The sequence below is a fragment of the Micrasema longulum genome, unplaced genomic scaffold, assembly GCF_059751315.1.
Source record: "Micrasema longulum isolate JH-2025_06_02 unplaced genomic scaffold, ASM5975131v1 h1tg001453l, whole genome shotgun sequence".
NCBI lineage: Eukaryota > Metazoa > Arthropoda > Insecta > Trichoptera > Brachycentridae > Micrasema > Micrasema longulum.
Genome location: NW_028278639.1, coordinates 262,020 through 268,678, shown reverse-complemented (window position 1 = coordinate 268,678; position 6,659 = coordinate 262,020).

Below are 6,659 nucleotides of genomic sequence, written 5' to 3'. Positions count from 1 at the left end.
AATTTTCATACAAATATACACAGTTTCGTACATAAATAACGATATTACCGTCTCAGCATATACCGATGAAGATAGCCGTTCATAATCGCGGCCCTGGGCCTTGATTACAATAGGAGGTCAACAATGTTTGAGTATGTCCAAATGCTTGCAGACTGGCTGAATTTCCTCCCCAGGGAGTTGTTCATATTAAAATTTATTTCAACAGAGGGAAAACTTTTTTGAGAAGGGAATATGGAAGTCTAGGCATTTACAGGGCTTATGACCTGTCATTGGCTGCTTTAAGTGGCCACTTTACAAACTGTGTAACATTCACCATTCTGCCCATGTTTGAACATCCACATTTCCTCAACTCTTCCATCTGTTGACTTTTGTGAAGTAAAAGAGTTGAAACCTTTATCACGTGGGTGAGATTCATCCGGCTGAACCAAATCACCTACTTGGCAACGCCTGAAAACAATTTTCCAATTTTTATACTTCTTCTTTTACCAGGTGTAATTCAACAATGTTTGAGTATGTCCAAATGCTTGCAGACTGGCTGGATTTCCTCCCTAGGGAGTTGTTCATATTAAAATTTATTTCAACAAAGGGAAAACGTTTTTGAGAAGGGAATATGTTCAAACATGGGCAGAATGGTGAATGTTACACAATGTGTAAAGTGGCCACTTAAACCAGCCAATGACAGGTCATAAGCCCTGTAAATGCCTAGACTTCCATATTCCCTTCTCAAAAACGTTTTCCCTCTGTTGAAAAAAAATTAAACAATAGGAGATTATCATTTATCTTTTATACAGAGTAAAATTAAGTTTTCTGTGAAAAGCAGAATATGCATACAATCTTTTCTTCTAAACATGTTCAATTATAGGTTACCGACGAAGATACTTTAAATGTTCATGCAAATATACTCATTACATATCGGTTATTCTTGATAGACAGTCGAAGATAACTCTGTTAACTTCCCATTGTAATCGGGGCCCTGGTAACTTAAAAATCGATGCAACTCTGTTGCAACAAATTCATATCTCAACTAGCGGATCCGACAGACGTTTTCCTGTTCCAACGTTCACTTGCCTGCTATTAACTGGTTCAGCAAACGCAAAATCTCTAAAAATTCAAATTTTCTATAAACTATATACTAAGTGACATTTGACATTTAGATCGCAGCGCCACCTACCGGGTCCAATGTGAATCTAAACCATCCAGGGACAACCCTGGTAGATCGATGAAGAAAACATTTATGCTCCTAACTTTTTTTACAGATTAGATTGAAGATTTTAATATCTACGAACACGCGCAGCGCAAAGATCTATATTTCTCTGAAAACCGTACGTAAATCGGTTAAGCCGTTTAGGAGAAGTTCAGTGATATCACAAGTACAGAGAAATTATATATATATAAAGATATTATTAATATTTAAAGCATTAATTTTGTTGAACCAGTTGGGTAAGGCAAAATGCAAAAAATAGACAAAATAGTGAATGTTAAACAGTGTGTAAAGTGGACACTTAAACCAGCCAATGACAGGTCATAAGCCCCGTAAATGCCTAGACATCCATAATCCCTTATTCAAGGTATTCTCCATCCCTGTTGTAATTTGTTAACATTAACTTTGTAGTCAAACATTTTACTAAATGTTATTAAATATTTGTACATAGTCACTTACCGACTTTTCTATGTCTACCGGTTTCGAGACGTACCCGTCTCTTCGCTTAGTGGGTTTTGCATGTTGGTTTAATTGGTGTCCTGACGAAGAGACGGTTACGTCTCGAAACCGGAAAACGTAGAAAAGTCGGTACGTGGTTGTATAAAAATATTTAATGACATTTGTAAAGATATCTCCCTAGGGAGGAAATCTAGCCTGTCTACAAATATTTAGACATACTCAAAACATTGTTGTAGGAACTACCCCACGATATTTCCACTATGGTAATTGTCTCGTTGCGTAGCGGTTAACGCGTTTGCCTAACATGCACATAGTCACCGGTTTGGTTCCCGACAGGGTTGTCAATAACACCTTTAACTGGACAATTGTTTTTTCACAAGGCGTCTATATTCCCCGTAAAATTAACTTGACTAGTATTTTACACTGTTAAAACGAGGCGTTTTATATTTGAAATGCAATACCTAAATACGAAAGAGTTTTTTTTGTAAAGATCGTGTCTAAATTTTAAGCTCGCCAGTTCAAAAACGCACCAAGAAACGACTGCCTCGGAGTCAACACTGATCTATATTTCTGTCGCGTCGTCGAAAAGACAAAATACTTTAAACGCTCTATAATTTTTGGCTAATTTGAACGCTTAGGAGTTGTTTGCATGTGGAAATGTGTCTTCATCTTCACGTCGGACGAAATCTAAAATGGCGCAAGAAAAAACATGGCGGCGAGCGAAAATTTCCGCCCGACTTCCCGCCACTTTTGACGCTTGGGTCGAAAGTCCCCTGCGCCGATCTGCCCTTGCGCCCCTATCTCCTCGCCTGGATCTAAATTTACATGGCTCTTGTTGTGGGCGGGTCGCAGCTGACAATTAATTTGACAAAATAGTCCGATAAATGCGCGCACTTCGCGAGAAAATGCGCCGTATTCATCTCGACTCGACGGTGCATTTTTGTGCGCTGCCGCGGGCCGGTGAATAATTGGTTTTCGGCCAATGGGTGAACGGATGGGCGTGGTGTGGGAAATAGCTCCCTGACAGTAATTTAGCTGAGGAAGAGACGAGACGGATTAGTGAATATTCCACTAATTAATTGCCTCGGAAAAAAGACCCTTAATTGAAGGATTTATAGGCGCCACATTCCTTAATTTGATACTAAAAATACGTCCTAATGAAGACGTCTTCGCTGTTTATCTTTCAAGTACCTACTTACCTTCAAACGTGTCTGTCTTTGTAATTAACTTGCATAGGTATTTAAATTTTTTTTTACAATTTTGCTTTTCTGCGCATTTGTCGATCTGCAAAAGGCATTTGATAGAGTTGACAGAGAGAAATTGTGGAAGGTTTTATCGGAGTATAGAGTGAACGGTAATCTGACAAGGGCTATTGCGTCACTGTATAAGGACAGCACAGCATGTGTGAAGGTGAATGGGTCATTCACATCGTGGTTTAACATTCCTAAAGGAGTCAAACAGGATGTGTAATGTCACCATGGTTGTTCAACATTTACATCGATAACTGTATTAAAGAACTGAAAGATTTAGGAATGGGAGCGAAAATGAGTGGTATAACTGTTAACTGTCTTCTGTATGCGGATGATGTCGTGCTTCTTGCTAGCAGCAAAGGAGACCCGCAATTCTTGGTAACAAAAGTCTACGATGTATGCAAGAAAAGCGATTTGCTTATGAACGTTGATAAATCCAAAGTGATGGTTTTTGAAAGGGATGAAAATATAACTTAATGTGAGATCAGTGTGAACGGAGATATTCTGAATCAGGTAGAAGAATTTGTGTATCTAGGAAGTATGTTTACTAGGGATGTTAAGACCGAGAAAGATATTGAAAGGAGGGTGAGTGCCGGGAGCAGGGTGAACGGTGCCCTGAAATCTACTTTGGCAAACAAATGTTTATCGCAGGAGGCTAAACTAGCAGTTCACAATGGAGTTCTATTGCCAACTCTAATGTATGGAAGCGAAGTATAGAATTGGAAAAATGATTCACCTACTTTGCAACGCCTGAAAATAATATTGGAACGCACCAACTACAAGAGTTGAATATGTTTCAAATAGGGAGTCAAAATGAAAAGAAAAATTAATAATTACCTTCATTCTGGCTAATTGCGAACTGCTGAAGGCAGTTCTAGGCCTCTTGTCTTCGGCTGCAGCAGACAGCAGACCGGAGTGTTGGAAGACGCTGGCTGTTACTGTTTTTTGGTCCTTCGAGATCTTGGTCCTGGGAACAATAAAAAAAGGAACATTAGTCTAAACTAGCAGTTCACAGTGGAGTTTTAGTGCCATTAAATGCCACAGCGAGCTTCTCCAGGGTATGCTTGGCTACAACAGTTTAGAGACTAGAAGGAATGTGTATTTGACTACACATTTTTATCGATTGTTGCGCGGTATGATCGATAATTCTGAGATTATGATGAGCATTGGTTTGTATGTTCCTGATAATTACCTGAGACAGCGTCAGCATAGATTGTTTCATATTCCGATAGACAGGACCACCCTGCCATTGGAAGGGCCACTGCTACGCTGAACAACATCGCTCTGGATGTTGATCTGTTCTATGTATCCGAAGGGGTTTTCCGGGGCAGGATTCTCCTACTACTTTGACATGAGTCTCTTTCATGTATTTTTTCTTTTTATAATATGTTCGCATTGAATGTTTGTTTGTAATGTATATGTTATATTTAAATAAATGAATTGAATTGAAAATTAAAAAATGCAGCCTTGTCATTGTTTTCAATTTGATATGTTTGTTTACAAATAAATATAAGCCGTTATAATCCTACGCTAACACACTAGAGTGCCTTATGCCATTTATATTATGTTCAAAGTAACAGACTCGGTACAACCAGCACAAAGTGGAAAGCTCTAACTCAGTTAAGTCAACCAAACCAGCTCAGTATTCTCATCTCGTGTTACAGTCGGACGAAAAAAAAATCTAATTACTCAGCGCGGTGTCAAAATAAAATGACAGGAGTAGGAACAGGGCTGCCAAAACATTCTCAGAATTTTTCATGATTAATTGTTTATTGAGCTCATCAGCTTTGGGCTTTATTATTTTTTATTTGTTTATGGATAACTTATATAGCGCTTTCTTCGTAATATAATACCTGAAGGCCGCTTCACATAGTGATTCTATAGATAAATAAATTTAATTGAAGCTTTTAAATTTGTAATTATCGAATTAAAAGTTTTAAAACAATTTATTTTGCTGTCACACGCTACGGACTTAAAAAAAAAATATTTGAAAATTTATTTATTAACTCTTACGGATTATTACATTCATTTTACAAAAAATATATACATTTTTATTCATACTCTGTTGTTCAAAATAATATTTTTTACATCTTTTGAAAAGTTTGAGTGTTTTGTTTTGTCTGCTAGTTTATTGTATAATTGCAGTCCCTGGTTTATAAGTCTCGACTGTCTTTGTCTTGTATATGATATTTTTCTGGAAAGTCGAATATGATATTTTTCTGATATTCTCGTATGTCATTGTTTACTACTGTTCCGGACGCGCGGGCGGATTTATAAATAGATTATTATTAAATGTATCATGTATGTTTAATAAGTATAGGGCCTCGGTGTATGTGTTAAAGTCAAGTGCTGAATCCACAATAAAGACGAGAAGTTTCACTTTCGGATTCGGCCTTGACTACACCGCGGGCAAGTATAGTTTAGAAATAAATTAAGTGTTAATATTGTGTATTCATATCTGTATGTTGCTCGCCGCGCGTCGTACTCGGCGACTAAGCTCGCGCGCGGGTGGACGCCGCTGTTTACGTGGCCGGCCGTCGGAACAGAGTGAGTGGGGGAGGCCGGGCGAGTGGTCGTCCGTACCCCCACTCCCCAACTGTGGCTCTCGTACACGGCGGCGGCCGCGCGCTCGGGCGTCGGGCAGTGCGCCGCGAGGGCCTTATAATGGGCACACTTCAAATAAACAATCAGTTCGCTCAAGACACTACTACTGTGTTTTACTCTCCGCTCCTGCCCTCCGCTTCCCGCTGGACTTCGTGCTTCGCGGCTGCCTTCCGCCGTGACTGCCCAGACTGCGCGTTTGCCTCTTTGCACCAACAGGGCGCGTTGGAAAGCCCTTTTCAGGGCTACTGAGGTTGACTTAGCGGTCAGTGGTTTCTCGGTGCGCCGGGCTCAGGCCCCCCATTTACGCCGGGTGGGCCGATTGAACGGAGCCAGGGAGACGAAACCGCCACCCCTCCCCCCTGACGGGTCGGTTACAACTACAATTTTTACAAAGTTTTAGTTCTTCAAAATCATTTAAGTTTGTAAGTGAAAATTCTTGATGGAAGTTCATTGTAATTTATTACATAAATAAAAGACGAGTGATACTTTAATCCACAAATTTGGAATATCCAGTGACCGGTTTCATCGCTTTCGCGATATCTTCGAAACTGGTCAAAATGACTGACCAGTCCCGAAGATGTCGCGAAAGCGATGAAACCGGTCACTGGGGATTTCAAATTTGTGTATCAAAGTATTATTCGTCTTTTATTTATATAATAAGTTTTAGTTCTTCGTCTACAATGACATTAGTGGCTAATTTATGGATAAATTTTAATGATTCTAGTTGAAAGAGTTCAGTTATATTTAATTGCTTAGGTTGTTTAAAAAGTTCTCTAGTTGCAGTTAGATAGGGAAGGTCACATACTAACTTTAATATTTTATTTTGTTGTCTTTGTAGTCTGTTTATGTCATTTTGATATCCTGCTCCCCAGAGTAGTTGCGTATAACATATTTTAGTTTTTACATGGGCTTCATACATTAGAATTTTTGTGAACTGCTAATTTTGCCTCTTGCGACAAACAAATATGTTTTTAAAATCCATTAAATGAACATGAAATATTTCTAATAACATGTAGATGCGTGTTATGTCAATGGCTAATAATAATTATCAATGTTGCAAGTCACAGTAAAACATTTTCTTTTATTTTTTTTATAATATTCCGTTATTAATAATTTACGGAATAAAAAAATATTAATAACAAGTG